The following is a 20,296-nucleotide window of genomic DNA, read 5'->3' as shown; positions in this document are numbered from 1 at the left end:
AACAAGTCAGGATCTTGGTTGAAATGATGGTTTTAATTAGAGTCTAGTGCCCCTGGAGATTTACAGGCCTGGGAGTAAACACCCACTACTGGTCTCCCTATAGCATTCTCTAATAACAATCAAGTTTAAAAAAATAATAAGAATAATTGGTCTCCCATTCAGGCCACATCATTGCTAGAACCCGCTTAGCTTCAGTATGGAGCCAGGCTTTGAACATCGGATGCTACAGTAGAATAGATCGAATGTTTCTTGATAAAATGGTTCTTATGGAGAGGCAGCAAATCCTGAGGGGCTCAAAATGCCCCTCAGAATGAGCTACCACCTGTATTGCATTACACTATAGCAACTCTCTCCCATAATTTCTGTTATTCTAACTGCACTGCTGTGGCTATTGATTACTGCTGAAAGTCAGGATCTTGGTTGAAAGTATGGTTTTAATTAGAGTCTAGTGCCCCTGGAGATTTACAGGCCTGGGAGTAAACACCCACTACTGGTCTCCCTGTAGCATCCTCTAATAACAATCAAGTTAAAAAAAAAAAAAAAGGTCTCCCATCCAGGCCACGTCTTTACTAGAACCCGCTTAGCTTCAGTATGGAGCCAGGCTTTGAACATCGGATGCTACAGTAGAATAGATCAAATATTTCTTGATAAAATGGTCCTTATGGAGAGGCAGCAAATCCTGAGGGGCTCAAAATGCCCCTCAGAATGAGCTACCACCTGTATTGCATTACACTAAGCAACTCTCTCCCATAATTTCTGCTATTCTAACTGCACTGCTGTGGCAATTGATGACTGCTAAAAGTCAGGATCTTGGTTGAAAGGATGGTTTTAATTAGAGTCTAGTGCCCCTGGAGATTTACTGGCTACTGTTCTCCCTATAGTATCCTCTAATAACAATCAAGTTTAAAAAAAAAAAAAAAAGGTCTCCCATTCAGACGACATTCTTACTAGAACCCACTTAGCTTCAGTATGGAGCCAGGCTTTGGACATGGGATGTTACAGTAGTACAGGTCTTTTCTGCCTTGATAAAATGGTTCTTATGGAGAGGCAGCCAATCCTGAGGGGCTCAAAATGTTCCTTAGAATGAGCTACCAGCTGTATTGCATTACACTATAGCAACTCTCTCTCATAATTTCTGCTAGTCTAACTGCACTGCTGTGGCAATTATTGACTGCAACAAGTAAGGATCTTGTTTAAAGGATGGTTCTTATTAGAGTCTAGTTCCCTCATTGATGCACTCTGACTTTTCAGGAGCCATACAGGCCTGGGAGTAAACACCCACCACAGGCCTCCCTAAAGCATCCTATCAAAACAATCAAGTTTTTCAAAAAAATGTTCGGCCATTCATGTCACATCCTGGCTATAACCTGCTTAGCTTTGGTTGGGAAGCAGGCTTTGGCCATCAGACTCTAAAGCAGAATTGATCTGTTCTGTCTTAAAAAATTGTCCTTATGGACAGGTATCAAATCATGAGTTACTTAAAAAGCCCCTTAGAATGAGCTACCACCATAGGTTTATGTTTTTTATACACCACAGGTGTAAAAAAAAAAAAAAAAAAAAGCATCTAGGCATGCAGACGCTTTTACCAACATTTGTGAAAAAATGGGTCACTTCCTGGAGCTTAGTGAATTCAAACGTGGTAGGTGAACGGTACTTGTCTGTCTGCATTGTTCCATGTGTAAAATTTGGTGGTGGGGGGATTATGTTGTGGTGTTGTTTTTTAGGTGATGGGCTTGGCCCCTTAGTTACAGTGAAATGACCTCTTAATACTTCAGCATACCAAGACATTTTGGACAATTTCATGCTCCCAACTTTGTGGGAACAGTTTTGGTATGGCACCTTCCTGTTCCAACATTACTTTGCACCAATGCACATATGCAAATATAAAGGTCCATAAGGACATGGATGAGTGAGTTTGGTGTAGAACAACTTCACTGACCTGCACAGAGTCCTGACCTCAACTTATACAACACCTTTGGTCTTAATTTGAGCAGATACTGTGAGCCAGACGCTCTCGTCCAACATCAGTGCCTGACCTCACAAATGCGCTTCTATAAGAATTGTCAAACATTGCCATAAACACACTCCTAAACTTTGTGAATTAAGAATGGGATGTTATTCAAATTCATGTGCATGTAAAGGCAGAAGTTGGCAAAGTTGTAATGATGAAGTAGACAAAAAAATTAAGATTTAAACATTAGCGTTCATTCAGTTCATTTTATTGTTGTACTGTCAGTTATTTTCTAATCCAAACTTTTTGAGGTGTCACTTCATCTGTTCCCTCTTCAGAGAAAATACCTGCTAGCCATGGTACAATCAAAAATAGCACCAAACAAGAAGCTGTAAGAATTTGTTATTGTCTGTTATGACACACTAGGGATGTCATCACCACTCATCCAGTGTGAAATCTAATATTGGCAGTGTACGATATCTGTGTGTGCAAGTGTGTATTCCCCATGCTGTGACAAAGCAAAGAGATTCATCAAAAGCAGGTCTAACTAAGCTATTATTGGCCAATGTAGGACTCTCTAAACATTCCCCACTTGGCTGTTGTTTATGGCTACGTCCCACAGATTTACAGCGCTGTGTATTTTATGAAGTACCATCAGAGGGTACGAATGAGTCGGCGAGAGCCGACGTCAGCGCTTTCAGCCAGGCACCATACCGTGATGCATGGCGGATCTGCCCGCGTCCAGGGACCCGTTTTTGTTTTTGCACTTTACTATATGTGCTTTTATTTTATCTCTGCTTCTTTTAGAAAGCACTGCATCATCATATCCAGCTGATCTCAGAGGAGATATTACTTTAAATGATTGTGAGTCATTGTTTTAGAAGGGCTTGCAGGACGAGCATTGGGAACTGGGGAGAGTAATATCACAGTCCAACTATTGACAGTTTCTTGAACTAAACCACAGCAGTGCAAAAAATACCAAAACATCCTTCAGTACAACATACATAGAGCAAGTGTACTAGTGTAACGTTTAAATACTACACTGCATCCTAACTAGGCTGTATTTTTTCCTAATTTGCCACGACTGCTTTGACATATTGACCTTCTGATAATAGTTTTCGGGTCCAAGTCCTCTACTCTGTTTCTATAGAGAATACCATCTCGATAGATGTTTATGTCTATTTACACTAAGTGCGATCCACTTTTTGCAGAGCTCTCTCTTCCCCCTTTCCCCATTGCATATCACATAGGAAAGACATTTACTTCCAATAAAAATTAAGGACATGTTCTAAAACTGGAAATAAAGTTCCTAAGAAATGGTTAGAAAACAGAGGACATTGTGTCATACATTGTGTCTTTAAATCATGCATAGGTCTTAGCCTGACAAAGTTTAAATCCTGTCTGTCTAGCGTGCTTCCCATAACGTTTACACATTTGGTCAGTAGGCGGAGAGTAGGCGGTTTTTTGTGACTGTTCTGACACATTTAAACGCATGAGTGTCTCCACACAATGAAAACAATTTGTTCAAAGGTGTTTTCCCTCTGGAAGTGGTCAAAAGTGGACGAGTTCAAAACATTTTAGACCCCGTTTATTGCGTCTTCCAATTGTGATCGGATTGATGGAAATGCTTCTTAATACCAGGTATAAACAGGGCCTGAAGCTATGCCTTCTTAAATGTAAAAATCTTAATTTCTTCTGTTCAGTCCACTGAGGTCAGATGCAAGTAGAAACATGAACCCACCGGAGAGCCGCTTTTATAGAAGAAATTAAAGTTGTAATTGTTATTGAAAGCAACGCTTACTGTAAACCGTTTTTTTTCATGTTTAATACTGTAAATCTCTCTTTTAAAGCAATATGTTATATAAAGTGCTGAATAAACACAACTGAAGTGCTGTGTTGCGTTGCTTGTGCAAACATAATTGTATCGTTGATCAGATAGCAGACGCATTAACTCATTGGGTGAGCATTTTCGAATATTTCGACAGCCCATCATCAATTATTCTAATTGTTATTACCAATTTATATTATCAATTATTACAAGTCCCAATAAATACAATAAAATACAATACATTATTGTGTCAGTGTCACACATACACATTACAGTATATACGTTATATTTGTTTTAATATAAGCATTTCAATGGTCTGCAGTCCACAGTGACTCATTTTGCAGTCAAGTAGGGGATAATATTAGTATGTGTATTATTTAAGCATTATTGTACCCAAATGCAAAAAATTGGCAGCTGTAGTCAAAATATATACAGCATGTGAATGAAGGTCGTCTGAAAGTTGACCAAAGGATGACGTGAGGAGCACTTATTCAGCTGTGTGTGTGTGTGTGTGTGTGTGTGTGTGTGTGTGTGTGTGTGTGTGTGTGTGTGTGTGTGTGTGTGTGTGTGTGTGTGTGTGTGTGTGTGTGTGTGCGTGTGCGTGTGTGTGTGCGCGCTTATGAGAGTTTTTCAAATGTCCTCTCCTTATCCTTCCACGCTAAACGCACCAATAATATTTGCTCCAAGTGTTGACAAGCTTTATCTTTGTTCAAGGTTTACACTCAAAGAATTCAAATGAGCCTCTGTTTTGTTGCCAAGGAGTCGCCTAATCAAAGTCACCGAATTGTTGCTGTGACAAATTTAATTAATTTTCTTTTGTTCCCGTTGAGTGACACCATTCCTTTCTTTCCCTCAAGCGAGCTATCGGCAAATTATTCCACCACCTAATGTCCTTATTCATATCAGCACAGCTACCAAGGAAACTTCGTCATTGATATCACTCCGGTTATTCAGAAGAGGCCTGCTGGAGTAACGCAAAAGTATTCTGGCATTCATAAACCCTCCACTGAGACCAAGAGCTGGAGATCATGAAGGGCGGACCTCCAGGGTAGATAAAGCTATTGTCTTTTAGAAACTGATATCTTCTCCAGTTAAGGCATTTAGTCATAAAAAAATTCATATCTATTGGAAAATCTATAAAAGATTGCCCCATAACATAGTTATTATGCACATATTATGACCTTCAGTGTTGTTATTGTTAACTAAAACTAAACTATTAAAAATAGTTTTCAGTAATTAAAATCTTAAAATAAAATAAAAATATTAGAGGACATATTGGTACAGTAATCTCTATGGTGAAATGTGCCTGAATTCACCCTAACCTAAAAAAAATGAATACAAATAAAATAACACTTAAGTTAAATAAAAGTTAAAATAAGTTTAAGTACTAAATTTCCGAAATCTAAAAGTGAAATAAAATAAAATGAAAGTACATTTTGGAATCTGGAAGAAAAAAACTAATTTTCTCCATAGTGAAATTGATTTTGAACGACAACTTATAAACCTTTAAAGACAAACATACTGCACGACATGTGTACCATTCCCATGGCAAAAAAATAAATAAAAATAATTTTAAAAAACAATAATAATAATAAAAGAACAATAGGCCTAAACAGACAAACTTCTCTACAGAGTGCTATACTCCCCTCTGTCTCAGACAATAACATCTTTGTCCTGTTTTGGCCACTGTAGCTTCTCTAGGTGCTTCAAAAGGGAGGGGTGAGCAGTGGGCGGTGCAATTCACAACCTCACCACAAGACCTTTAATTGTGTTCAAGCTAAATAATATATTTAAAACTGAAGTTTACTTAATTAACGTATGTTAAAACTACATTAATATTTTTTGTTGGCATAACTAACTGGGGAGTGGATCTGTTGTTCCCAGCTTGCTCTGCAAGGGACTGTATTAGAATAGAAAATGTAGGGATAGAATTGTTATTTTATGTGTTTTTCTGTAAAGGAGAGTTGTTGTTAGTTAATGTTAGTGTTTTGAGTTTCTGTAATGTTTTCAAATTGTGTGGTTACCATTAGGCTGACAAGTGGCACCTGTGATTATGGGCTATTGACATTCAGTTATCTATGCTGAAGTGACACCAGTCTTATCTTATATATATATTGTGTGTGATGATGAATGAAACTACTTATAATTGATTTTCCAATTAAATATTTTAATTTAAGTTTGACAAGTATAAAAAGTCATGTTATAAGTATAGAAATATAATTTCAACTGTATTTAATGAAATTGAGTTTGTCCAACTCAAATAAATTTCATTGCATGAATTAGCTTTTTATGAGTTGGGACTACACAAATGTATTAGATGGAAAACCTGCCCTGAATTAAATTGAGTTTGTCCAATGAGTTATTTATTTTGAGTGTGTGAGCTACAATGTTGTTATTTAAAGAATTTGCTTATTTAAAAAAATAAAATAATAATAATAATAATAATAATAAATAAATATATATATATATATATATATATATATATGTGTGTGTGTGTGTGTGTGTGTGTGTGTGTGTGTGTGTGTGTGTGTGTGTGTGTGTGTGTGTGTGTGTGTGTGTGTGTTTGACAGCGGAATTCTTGGTGAAAAACTGTATGATGATGTACAAAAAATTACACCAATCAGAGAGAAAATTGCTTTTTAGATCCTCCCACTCTCATGAAGCACCAAGTCAATAAATGAGTGGTTATATATTTCTCCATCATGTAATTAAATTATGCTTTTTGCTCCTACATGATTGGCTTGGTTCATGGCTTGGTTCATGGCCTTTAACACTTGAATCGCCACAGGGTAAAATTTACCCATGGCTGTTTTTCAAATGTGCATGACAGATTTTAAACAAAATATCCAAGGCTCCCAGTCATTGACTTTTACTAAAATTGTGTTATTTACAATCCTATGTTGTAAAACATTGTACATAAAACCAGAATTTAAAAAAAAATAAAAAAAATAATGGGGCATTTATACCTAAAACTGCCAGCAGGTCATATTTAGCCCTATATCATTCCTTTATTTTCGAATGATCAAATGAAGATGTTTAATCCTAAATGTTCAAACTTTGGATTACTTATAAGTTTTTGTTTTGCAATTTTTATTGTGTATTGTGTGCTACTGTGCTGCTATTTATTCAAGTCTGCATATTTCCTGCAAAAATAATATTTCCAATTTTTGGATGTAATTATTTATTTATTTATTCCATTATTCCATAAATTAATTAGGGGTTACTTAATTAATTAATGTGCTTGCATTTGTTGTTGCACGTCATCCATCGTATGTAATCCTTCTTTCATCCTATGCGGTGGATTATTATTGCTCTTTATTGTATATTTAGGGTATTTTAGCAAATTAAATAACATGGGTTACATGTGATCAAGTACATTTTATTATAATATTATCACCCAAATATGTATTTGTTTACTTCTAATTTTCTTTGTCATTGCAGACTGATTTTGCATTTAATACAATGACACATTACGTTTTTAGCCATATTAAAACAGTAATCATCTGCATGGGTAAATTTTACCCATAGGCGGTTTTAGGTATACAGTGACCCCTGGCAGTTCTAGTGTTTAAAAATGCTTTTTTATAAATCCCTATGGGTAAAATGAATTGAAAAAAAAATACTTCTGGAACCAGTGCAGCTGAAGGCAGCTGAGGCACTGTTGCACTCTATATAGAAACATTTTCTTTGAGAACATAAAATTGTGGTCGTTTCATACATACATGACAGACATTAGATAAATGCTGCTAATAAAGTTCATCAGCCTTTTCAAATCCAACTTTCATTTTCTTTAGGGATTGTCAGACATGTGGCGTTCCAATGGTGATTGCTTGAGGGTAAACCTGGTGGTTGGTATGTTTGTTTTTTTCTTCTTTTTTTATTTAATGTTTTTGTGCTTTATCACACTGAGAGGTATGAATTCTAGTCAGTGGATGAAAGGGGGGGAAGCAAACAATATTTTCTCCAAACTGGTGTGAGGTAGAAACCAGGACTGCAAAATAATGACCTCGCTGAAATCCTCAGAAATACAAAGCATTCCCTCCGCCCAGCCGCTGTGTGATAAATAACGGTGTCAGCTTCTCAAAATGGATGTTTGGAGTAAAAACATTGAGGAAATGTACTTCAGTACAGGCGGGTTCAGCTGAAATGGTTCACCCACACACACCATCCATCATTATAGCCCCGTACCACAGAGACACATGTTCTGCTGCGGCCTTTAGGTTCTCTTTTCATTAAGTCTTTCATAGGCATTAAGTGCTGTCCACTCGACTGTCCGTTTCAATCCTCTGCACACTGATGTTCCCATGAAGTGAAATTAAATCAAATCCTCATTCCCAGACTCTGATGATTTATGAGTGTAAAATGAGATGGACATAATCAAATCTCTATGCATAAGGCCGAGCCGCCATGACTGAGATATAGCCTGAACCGTGATGACGTCGGGTCAGTTGAGCGAGATTTTGACTGACCTGCACTGCGTTGCATAAATACTTCACTGGCCCATTATGATTTACCCAAACCATAACCGGTTCCAGCTGGATTTAGACTGAAAGCACTGTATACCTAGAGAGCATTTCTTTCATTGGATTTATTGTATCTCTATAAAGTTGCATTTTTGGGATGAATAGGTCTTATTACAATCCTAAAATATAAAGGGAGTCGAAAAGGGTTTTTTTACTAGAATGCATTACACTTTTAAAAATGTAGGTTCTTTATTGGCATTGATGGTTCCACAAGTATTTCAACATCCTTGAAACCTTTACATTGCACAACAGGTTCTTAAACGTGGAAAAGGGGTTCTTTGTATGTTCTTCACCCACACAAAAGGTTCCTTTCACAAGTTTGCACTTACATATCATTTGGCGTGTCGTTCAGGGGGAGGGCTTTGAGCTCGGAATATGGACCGAACCCATAGTACCCACCGTGTATTTGAGTGGTTAGAACTAAAAGTGAGGAAAAGGGTGGTTGAGGGACTCCCCCTTGGGGGTGGGTGAAGAAATGTTGGCCCACATTGATAGGATAGCATCTTGCAGTTGATTTGTGATGATGAGATTCAGCTGTGAGAGATTTGTGGGATGCACATCCAGAGATTTGTGGGATTCACATTCAGAGATTTGTGGGATTCACATTCAGAGATTTGTGGGATGCACTTCCAGGGCAAGAAGCTCCCGTTCCACCACATCCAAAGATGCTCTATTGGGTTGAGATCTGGTGACTGTGGGGGCCATTTTAGTACAGTAAACTCATTGTCATGTTCAAGAAACCAATTTGAAATGATTTAAGCTTTGTGACATGGTGCATTTTTCTGCTGTAAGTAGCCATCAGAGGAAGGGTACATGCTGGTCATAAAGGGATGGACATGATCAGAAAGAATGCTCAGGTAGACCGTGGCATTTAAACGATGCCCAATTGGCACTAAGGGGCCTAAAGTGTGCCAAGAAAACATCCCCCACACCATTACACCACCACCACCAGCCTGCACAGTTGTAACAAGGCATGATGGATCCATGTTCTCATTCTGTTTATGCCAAATTCTGACTCTGACCATCTGACTGTCTCAGCAGAAATCAAGACTCATCAGACCAGGCAACATTTTTCCAGTCTTCAACTGTCCAATTTTGGTGAGCTTGTGCAAATTGTAGCCTTTTTTTCCAATTTTAGTGGAGATGAGTGGTTCCCGGTTGGGTCTTCTGCTGTTGTAGCCCATCTGCCTCAAGGTTGTGCATGTTGTGTCTTCACAAATGCTTTGCTGCCTGTCTGGCACCAACAACCATGCCACACTCAAAATAGCTTAAATCGCATTTCTTTCCCATTCTGATATTCAGTTTGGAGTTCAGGAGATTGTCTTGACCAGGACTACACCCCTAAATGCATTGAAGCAACTGCCATGTGATTGCTTAATTAGATAATTGCATTAATGTGAAATTGAACAGGTGTTCCTAATAATCTTTATGTGAGTATATATATGTATACCTCTTATTTTTTTATTAGCTGAGTGCTCTCCACTTGTGTCGATTATCTGAACGTGCATTCTTCCAAACCTTGTTAACAGAACATCATTTAAGAACTGTTCATTGAAAGTTTCTGTTGGAAACCAAAAATGGTTCTTTTGGCATCATTGCAAATATCCACATTTGGTAGCTTTGTTTTTAAGAGTGTAGAAGAAATTTTGATTCCCCCAAACTGTCCCTTGAACTTCCTTTGTGTGAAAAAAAACCCTATTGTTGCAACATATTAATCCAATAACAAGCGTTCCTGTCCTTAAAAGACAAACCCCTTGCTTTCTATCAGATGCCTGTCGGATATCAAGCCATATTGCTTTGACCTATCCAGTCATTCCGAATCAACGGCTGAAGGGACACGGAGATCGTTTTTGTGGACAGTGCCACGGCTCGTCCTCATTGTTGCCATAGTGCGTTTGTTCCGTCTGTTGTCACTATTCATGCTTTTTAAAAGGTTCGAACTGACAAATTCTGTTAAAGGCATTTGTGAAGGGCTCTTCAGACCACACTGCACACGAAAAAAAAAAAAAAAATTGGACCGAATTGAAAATTGAATATGTCACTCACCTGGCCAAGGCTGCTCCTCTGTTTGTCTGACAGGTAAAGTGACCTTTGCTGCAGTCGCGGAATGATCCAGGTAGCGTGAAGCCTGCGGGAGATCTCTCCAGCATACTTATCTGCTATATTACTTTCTGGGCACCTCCAGGGATGGTCTCCGCTCTGAGAGCTGTCTGGTGAAAGAGGCTTAGAGCTCTTTCAGACGTCCGTGTGTGGCCCCACAATGGCCGTCACCCCATAAGGGAGATTCTATGAATACTCTGTAATTGTAGATTTTTACATGAAAAGAAATTCACATTTGGTTAAAAAATAGAAAAATATATATAAATAAATAAAGTAATAATAATAATAATAATAATTCATGGAAATAAGGACATTACATAATGTCTTCTTAAAAGTAATAGACTTCACAGTTAGCTGTACCAACTATGAACTCATGCTGTCCTTTGCATATTTAGCACAAACAAAAAAGCTTTATTATTTTTAAAAAAAGCGCTGAGAAAGAATGGGCAGTTATTTCAGAAACATATTTGGCAATTAATTAACAACATTTGGGTTAGCATACTGGGGAATATTTATTTAGAAGTTTTGATTTATTTATTGGCAGCATTTGGTCTTAACATAAAAACAAATAAAACAAAATAAGTCCATAACTTATTTCCCCCTCCCCCCCCATCTCTCACTCACACACGTTTCATGTTTTATGTGCACACAAAGATGGGTCATGACCACCACTTTGTGCCGAATTTTATGTGAGAATTGTCAACCAGTTCAAAAATCACATGTATTAATGCATGTGTAACAGAAGCTAGTAGTCACTGTGAGAGTAAACCTCACTCTTTTGACATCAAGAGACGCTCTAGTGACCGATGCTAGAGGTTGCAGCCTTTAGCCTCCTTGTTAGAGTGTCTGACTCTCATGCCGGCAGACCAAGGTTCAAGTCCTGCTTGGAGCGGGCGGTTCGAACAGGAGGGGTTACACAAGATTGCAAAGTACTACCACTGTGAAAATGCAGGAATCCTTTGTTGAATGTGCATGACCTTTGAGCCTTCCGATGACATGTCATGAGGAACCATCACACTACTCTATTAAATACAGCTATATGTGCTCAGGAGTACCTTGGGAAACCGTTGTCACTTAACACTGTATCAAGAAATGCAACTTGAATCTTTGTTATGCTAGGAGAAAGCTATCTGTTCAGTGCAGAGATGCCGGCGAGATTCTCGGGGCCCGAGCTCATCTGAGATGATCCAAAACAATGACTCAGATGAGTCCGCATTTCAGCGTGTTTTTAGGAAACTCCGACAGTGAGTTCTTAGTCCCAGAGACGAAAAGAACCATCCAGACTTTCCTCAGCAACAGGTGCAAAAGCAAACATCTGTCATGGTATAGGGAGCTTCAGTGCAATCGGCATGGTTAACTTGCGTATATGTTAAGGCACCATTGACATGGATGCGTATATTGCGGCCATACAGAGACATATACTGCCATCAAGATGACATCTTTCCTGGGAAGCAAGACAATGCCAGGCCTTATTCTGCACATGCTAAAACATCTCTACACTGTAGATGTGCTTGATTATGAATGGATATGTCATCCCTGTAGTGTAGCAGGTATATGCAGTCATTGCAGTAGTTTATTATATGTAAGTTCAACATATATAATATGTGTGGTTTTTTTAATATTTAATTTTATATACATGGTCATTGATAGTACACTGTGCTTGTGCTTTTTTTTTTTTTTTTTTGGTGTGTGTTTTGTGTTGCAAATCTTTGCCTTGGGGGATCATGACTATGACCTCTGTTTAAACCATGGAGCTCCCAGAAGGTCTTCACTGGGGTCTGCAGGGGGCAATTCAGCCCCAGCTGCTGATGTCACAATTGGGTCCACGGGGCAAGTTGGCCCAGAAGCCAGAACAGGCAACCAGAGGAAAGGACAAGAGCAGATGTGTGAAGCCCTGTGACCAATGTGTCACACTGGGTGACTGTGATATGACCTTGCTCCTGGGCCAGACACCAGTCGACTCTGCAATAGGCAAGTTTGAGGGAGACAGAGACGGTTTGTGTGTGTGTGTGTGTGTGTTTTGCTCAATTACAGTTCATGCAGTGCATGATAACAGTGGAAACCAACTAGCGGTTGTTAATTATGTGACTCGTTAATGCCTGTTTGTAATGGCATCATCATAAAGATCATTTCGCCAACATTTTTCCCCTCCTCACACACAATGCATTCCTCACCTTTACCTTCTTCTCACTTTGATCATAATCAAATGTGTCAGATAGTTCATAAACGTCTTGTTTCAGATATACTCGCAGTAATGATCATTGCAGAAATAGATCTTTTGTGTCATTTTTTTTTTCTGTCTCACCCCCGTTTCCACGGTAATTAATGTCAGCTAGCTTGAGCGAGCACGCCCTGGTGTTCATCAAATGAGTTTTATGTGGCAGTGATTCATTTAAAGGTCGTCACTAAATTAGCATTAGTCTATCCAAGTCATTACTAAGAATAGCTCACAGCAAACTTGCTTCTCTTTGTTGTTTTTTTTTCTCTGTTTTGTTTGTTTGTTCATGAAAGTCTGTGATGGATGAAGGCTCTAATCACAGGAGGAGATGAGAAAGTACTCAACCTTTGCACTAGTGCTGACTTTATATAGCGAAGCAAAAACTACAAATGTATATAAGAGCATCTGATGTGTGAAACAAGACTGTAAAAGTGTCTAGAGGGGTGGCATAGCTAAAGATCTAAGCTGGTAACACCAATGTTGAAAGTTTGAACCCTAGAGGAAATAATTAATTAGCGAGACACTTAAAATTGTGGCATTAAATAACATTTACACACAATTCCACATAAAACAGGACATGTAATGGGAAAATGTGTGGGGTGTGACTACTAAGTGGGTGTTTTATATCAGAACGGACCTGAATGTGAGTTTTCAGTGAATTGTGGTTGACTTTTTGATAAGTGTATGGAGGTTAAAGGTCAAGTTCACCATTAGAGGGTTAGTTCTCGCAAAAATGAAAATGATCCTGTAATTTACTCAGCCTCAAGCCACCCTAGGCATATATGATTTATGAAGTTTTTGAAGCTTCTGAAAGTGCATCCATCCTTCATAAAAGTAATCCATATGGCTCCAGGGGTTAATAAAAGCCTTCTGAAGTGAAGCGATGGCTTTTCATAAGAATATACATATTTATAACTTCATAAACTATAATCATTGGCTCACAGTAATGGCTGTACACAAGTTTAGTTTATGGCGGAAGAATATTTTTTAAATAAATTAAAATTTTTAGGGTGAGTCAATTATGGGATTTTTTTTGGGTGAACTGACACTTTAAGAGCGTCTCAATGTATTCCAATGATCTTTTACAAATATATTGTTTGCTATTATACAATATAAGAGCCCCCCCCACCCCCACACACACACACACACACACACACACAAACCAGACAAAGTATTTCAGTGGAAAATTTGCCCACCCGATGGAAAGCTTCGCATTGGGTTATTTTTGGGCTACTTTTGTTGCACAGTAGTTTCCACCACAGATACTCCTGTGCGCACAGATTATTAAAATTAAGCATTAATTATTGGGACGATTTTTTAGAAAGGCTGCATTTCTTGTTGCTTTTAATTAGCTTTTGTTTTTAAAAAAAATTGGCAAAGTCATTTTAGAGGTGGAGCAAGTTATTACATTTTAATGAAAGATTTTTTTTTCTTCTTCTTTGAAACAACGTGCACCAATGAATAATGCATAACAAATCCAGGAATGAGCATTACGAAAGTAAATATGGTCCATTTTGATTCACATTGACTTTAATTCAAGGTTTCTCTTATGGGGGATTGCATTAAAAAAGTACTGTAAGTCACTTTAGATAAGAACATGTCTGCAAAATGAAGAATAATGTAATGTACCATTCAAATTTAAACCCTCCAGTTGAGACGCATCCTCTTTCTGAATACTAAATCTGCTGTGGTATGCACACCAGTTTATATAAATTTTTAGTGTTTGCTTGAGCATAGGATGTTGAACGACAGGTAATCATAGAAATGAAAATGGCCGCGTGTAATTTTCACCCAGACAAAGATAAACCTTCTCCTACTCCTCCACAAATAAAGTGCCCCAAGAATGCTCACTCCCATTTTTAGCGTCCTTACTGAACTGTGTTGTGACCCTGGAAAATTCTGCCAATCCCACAATCCCCTCTGGCTCCCTCATTAGTGTCCACCCTCTGCCCCCCTCCACTCCACCGGACTGTCGGCAAGATGGACTGCTTTATGAGCGGGAGTTGATGTGGCCCCAACTACCCTAATTGAACCAGGAAGATGTATCTGTTGTGTTTTCACCATGGCAGACCTGAAAAGTCAAACAATCAACCTGCCTCCTCGAGGGAGAAAAGATGGAGGGAGGGAATGAAAAAAGCAAGTGAGACGGGGCCTTTGAGTCGTGTCCCTCTCAGCGCTGGAAGACACGGGAAAACAGCTCATCCCTCCTTTTCTGATAAATAAGTATGTCAGGTAAAAAGGGATGTTTCAAGTTAAAGTGGACAGAAAATACAGTTTAGAATAGCGGATCAGAGGAAAGAGCCCGTAAAATGGCCGATCGATCATAGTGTCTGAGCAGAGGTGGTGCTGGGGACTGTGAAATATGCCGTTCACTGACTCCCCTTGTTTGTGGTAAAAGCTTGTATGAAAGTGCTCCAAATTATCCACATCCGGACAAAATACAATCATCTTTTTCTGACTTCTGAACCTATTTATCAACAAGACATGAATGAAAACACATCCATTTTGGGTGAGATGTACAGCGTGAGTGCATTTTCTAAAGAAAATCAACCTTTTGGAGGCAACCGTGACTGATATCCAATAACACACAGTTGGACAGCATGTCTAATACATTAAACAGAGTTTATGTGATGTCCAATATAATTGATTTTGATGAAAGCCTAAACAATTGTACAGAGGATCATGATGGAACTGCAGGGGGTTTGTGAGTAGATGAAAAGCTAATAATAAAAATAAATTAATTAAAAAACAGTATTCAGACACCAGACATAATGTTTTACAAGTGGGTGCAGAACACTATAGTAAAATAAAGTAAACCCCAAACATTATTTATACATACAGTGATACAATTTTGGGACCGAAATTATTCAGAAACTTTAACCTGTCCATGTTTGGCTTAAGTGTTTTTCTTTAATTGCTCATGTGTCCTTTTACACCCCAGACTGAACAAAATTAAGCATCGATTGGTAATTTGTTGACCTAAACTGGTATTATCTTAGCCTGGATGCCAGCCGAATTTAGCCCCGCCCACAACATTTTTAGGTCGGGCAAGTCGGTCTGGCATTGCTCCATAGAGGAGTAAATATCTCCGAACAGAAACTGTTTGGACCAATGAAATCATCAGGGCTGGCTTTAGCAGATGACGGACAGAGGATCAACAGTAACGTAATCAGGCACGTCATCAAAGGGGCTTGGATTATATTTACTCGAATCCTAAATGGAGAGCTTGTTTGTATATGCATTCACCTTCATAATTTCTCTCAAAGATGATGATCATGTTGGGTAAGTACTCTGTGTATCAATAAATTATTTTATTTTTTTACAACACCGGCAAAGATCGTTTATTCCAGCGCGTGTGCAGACAGGGTTGCCAAGTTTTTACAACAAAATCCGCCAACTACTAGCCCTAAACAATAGCTTCTCGGGGGAAAAAATGGTGTTTGGAGGGTAAAATGTGTGTTATTTTGGCAAGGTTGCCTGCTAAAATTCGCACGTATGGGTCTATATATCACATAATAGTCGCTTCAACCCTTGGACATGGAAAACAAACCCGGAAAAAACGTGGACTTGGCAACACAGTGTAGTTGAGCTCTGTCTGTTGACATTTGACAATGCGTCGCTTCGTTGCTCTGTTTGGTTTGCTCCATTGGGCTGCGATGATGAGGCGTGTTTCCTGGTTCGGTTGAAACACGCCTCATCATCGCAGCCCAATGAAGCGGTTTCAGACTCATATTCTGACTAGAATTGAGTAACCACGTCAGGCTAGTATTATCTAATTGTGTACTTAAATTTAACAGCTGACAACTGATTGGTTGATTGTAATCCATTACATACCTTTCTATCAAAGTTATCTCAAGCTGAATTTGTTCTGACACCGTTTAACTCTGAGTTCTTGTCATATTTAATTACCGTGATAATGTGAGACAATGTTGAAGGTGTCTGAATAAATATTGGTTTGTCTCTAGATATTTAAAGGGTTAATTCACCCCCAAATGAAAATTCTGTCCTTAATTACTCCCAGTCATATCGTTTGACACCCGTAAGACCTCTGTTCATCTTTGGAACACAAATAAAGATATTTTTGTTGAAATCCGTTGACTCAGAAAGGCCTCCATTGGCAGCAATGCCATTTCTTCTTTCAAGACCCATAAATAAGTCTATACAAAGCCCATCTCACTACAGCAGTTCTACAATCATTTTATGAAGCAACAAGAATAAGATGTGTCTCCTTTCAGAAGGCTGCGTCCTCCGGAGGTCGCATTTGAAGGGTGCATACGTCATAAGCCAGCAGCCATATCACCCTGTAGCCCAAGACTGGTTTCCCACTGAAGCTAAGCAGGGCTGAGCCTGGCCAGTACCTGGATGGGAGACCAACTGGGAAAACCAGGTAGCTGCTGGTAGAGGTGTTAGTGAGGCCAGCAGGGGGTGCTCACCCTGGGGTCTGTGTGGGTCCTAACACCCCAGTATAGTGATGGGGGCACTATACTGACAAAGAGCACCGTCTTTCAGATGATACGTTAAACCGAGGTCCTGACTCTCTGTGGTCATTAAAAATCCCACGATGTCTTTCGGAAAAAGAGTAGGGGTGTAACCCCGGCATCCTGGTCAAATTTGCCCATTGGCACCTGTCCATGGCCTCCTAATAATCCCCCTATCCTGATTGGCTTCATCACTCGGTCTCCTCTCCACCAATCAGCTGGTGTGTGGTGAGCGTTCTGGCGCAATATGGCTGCCGTCGCATCATCCAGGTGGGTGCTGCACATTGGTGGTGGTTGAGGAGATTCCCCCCTTCTATGTAAAGCGCTTTGAGTGCCTAGAAAAGCGCTATATAAATCGAACGCATCATCATAAGGCCGTCTCATTTCAAAAAAGTGAGTAGGACACTTCGAATGCGACCTTCGAATGCGTCCTTCTTTCACAGGATTTCGGAGTCTGCATGAGGTGTAGCCTTCACGGCTGGAGATAACCCATAACTCTTTGCATCGCCATTAACAACCGTCATATATATATTTTTTATATTATATGAAAAAACGGCACCACTGCCAGATATACATGCGAGCGTAGGTGTGGTGTTTAAAATGTAAGTTCAAGCTTGTTTTGTTTTTTTTACTCTCTTTTTTAAGCTCTTTTACCTCAAACAGATAGTTGTGGTTAACAGGATTACAACGCTTTAGTGCTTTTTAAACGTTTAGAACAGTACATTGCTGTCAAGACAAGAAACATTTCATAGTAATTTTCAAGTTATAAATAATTTTCATTCATATAAACTGGCATGAGAGCGCAACGAGGCTGAACTTGTTGGCATAGCAACGTGATACTTCCTGCCCGTCCTACAAAGGACGTCTGGTTTAATTCTGATTGAGGACACTTCGTATACTGCATCCTACACAGGACGTGTCCTCCGTAGGACGCAGCCTTCGAAATTTAACGAAATGAGACACAGCTATAGTTTTTGTGCGAAAAAGATTAAATATTATATTTGTTTAATTTCATGTAATGTGACAATTAAAAGGCATCAGAGAACTGTGAACATGAATATGTTGGTGAATAACTGAAATATAAACTAGCACATTAAATCATGCAAATCTCACTGAGTAAATATTTTAGGTTAAATAGTTTCAGCTGACAACAAGTTAGTGAATATTTATGCTTAAAGTAATAAAAAGCATTCAATAAAAATTTTTATATGAGTTTGGGACCATATGGAGAGTAAATTATAACAGAAGAACAAAATATCAGTCACTTTCGATTTATGTTTGTTTAAATATTTTCCTCAATAATTTGTTTAATGTAGTTTTACTGTGCATAGTGTATCCATGAAGTGAAGTGTTTTCAAAGAAAGTGCGTGTGTGAGTTTTTTTGAATTTGTGTTAGGAAACAATCCTCTGAGAATCCATCTGTGTTTCACACTCCAGTCCAGCAGGTGGCAAAAAGTAGGTTTGCCATCAGCATTAAATACCAGAAGAAGAAGTAGTGTTTTTCTTTTCTTTTTTCTCAATAAAGTACTAAATAGCATTCTATTTTACTCCATATAAAATAAATCAGTTGTTTCATTTCATTTTGGTAGCAGCCAGTGAGGTGAGTTTTCCGATTGATTTCTGTGCACTTGTTAGTAAATATATGATTTTGCTATTTGTTGTTCAGTCAGGATGTCAATTTGTAGTCATACCTTGAAAGTTAATTCACCATCCATGGGTTTCCTTGGGAATTTTCATTTTCATTTAAAACAAACAAAAAAAAGATTGGTGTAGTATGTAGTGATAAATAATCTTTGAGGTCAATATGGATTTGGTTGTACATTATAATTTACATAGTCATACCTCAAGGATCTTTATTTAGCAACTTGTTAGGAACCTGTCATGTCTATTGTACATGATATAAGAATTATTTTAATCATAACATTATTGTGAGAATTGAACATTTTGGGGTTATTTATGTCCACCTGATAATTCAGAGAAAACTACAGTTTATACATTTCATATTTATTCAACATGTTTTCCTTTTGAATGTGTTTCTTCCTACCTCCCAAATTTGTGCATTTGAGCATTTTTGTGGTTTTGTTATATGATGTTTGCATGTGTCTTTGAAGTCCAGTAGGCCACAAGGTGTCCTGTTTATCATTTTAGGTTTCATAAGTGCCTCTTATGTCTGATATGTACTTTGGATGTGGCCTTTTGATGAGCATGTACTGATTTGGACACAGCAGATGGCTGCCCGACTGTCTATGCGACATTACATCACCAAAATGGGGACTCAGAGGAGGACCGCTGGACTTATGGAGGCATCTGGGGGACAGAGCTCATATTTGCATTGGCCAGACATGACATCATAACGACTGGTACGTTCCCATTGGCCTCCACGGCCTTAAAAGAAGCGATTTACTGCTTGCCTCTGAGCACAACAGACATTTACTGTGTCTTAAGCCATAGTGATCCTTTTCTTTCCAGGTACAGGTTGAACTCCTGTCTTTCACTCCCTTCCTTGCTTTTCTAGAGGGCTGTAAAATCCGAAAGAAATTAAAATTAATGTGTCCCATTCACAGTGAGGAAATGTAAAGCCTGAACTTGAGTAATATTATCTCTATCTATCTCTCCCGCTCTTTCTGCATTTCTTACTCACTTGGCTCATATTCCCACAGTGTCACATACAAGGCTTAAGACTAGTTCACTAGTCTGCATGTTTTAGCTGTTTTAACTGAAAGTAACTTGCACTGGCATATCTTTAAGTTTTGTCTTGGATGCACATCAGTAATGTGTTAGGGTTAGGTTTTTTTTTTTTTTTTTCTATAAAAGCTTTAATATGTTTATAAAAGCTACTTAAATGTCCCAATTAAGCTAATGCCTAATCCTGGCTTAATATAAGCCCTGTCTGCAAAAACAGGCCATAGTGTCTGTTTACAATCGCTTTCACAGGTTTTTTTTTTTGGTTTTTTTCAGAGTATCTTTTCACACTAAGTGCAAATAGCGTGCCTTGTTGGCAAGTGCTATTCACACTAGCTTGGCCTGACAATGCCTGGCTGTGCCAAACAAGATAAAAAAAATTAAAAAAAACACCCATAATTTAACATCCTCAGTGGTGCAATCAGTAAAGCGTATGGCTAATGGATTATTACGATCCATTTTGTCATGATCAACACGGGTTCGAATCCGCTTTTTGCAAAGCTTGCTCTTCTTTCT

The 20,296-nt window shown here is 38.5% G+C and overlaps 1 long non-coding RNA gene and 1 pseudogene across 1 annotated transcript in view; both read left to right on the top strand.

The window, feature by feature from the left end:
• The first annotated feature begins 16,903 nt into the window (after window positions 1–16,903).
• Window positions 16,904–17,020, top strand: LOC137058936 (5S ribosomal RNA; annotated as a pseudogene).
• A 1,588-nt stretch (window positions 17,021–18,608) lies between these two features.
• The window catches only part of LOC137058873 (uncharacterized), a 74,692-nt gene continuing 73,004 nt past the window's right edge, over window positions 18,609–20,296 (top strand). The window contains exons 1-2 of the long non-coding RNA XR_010900873.1: window positions 18,609–18,698; window positions 19,247–19,458. This is a non-coding gene — a long non-coding RNA (uncharacterized lncRNA). The remainder of the gene's footprint in view (window positions 18,699–19,246; window positions 19,459–20,296) is intronic.

The sequence above is a fragment of the Pseudorasbora parva genome, chromosome 22 (assembly GCF_024679245.1).
Source record: "Pseudorasbora parva isolate DD20220531a chromosome 22, ASM2467924v1, whole genome shotgun sequence".
Classification (NCBI taxonomy): domain Eukaryota; kingdom Metazoa; phylum Chordata; class Actinopteri; order Cypriniformes; family Gobionidae; genus Pseudorasbora; species Pseudorasbora parva.
This window is presented reverse-complemented; position numbering and strand designations above follow the sequence as displayed.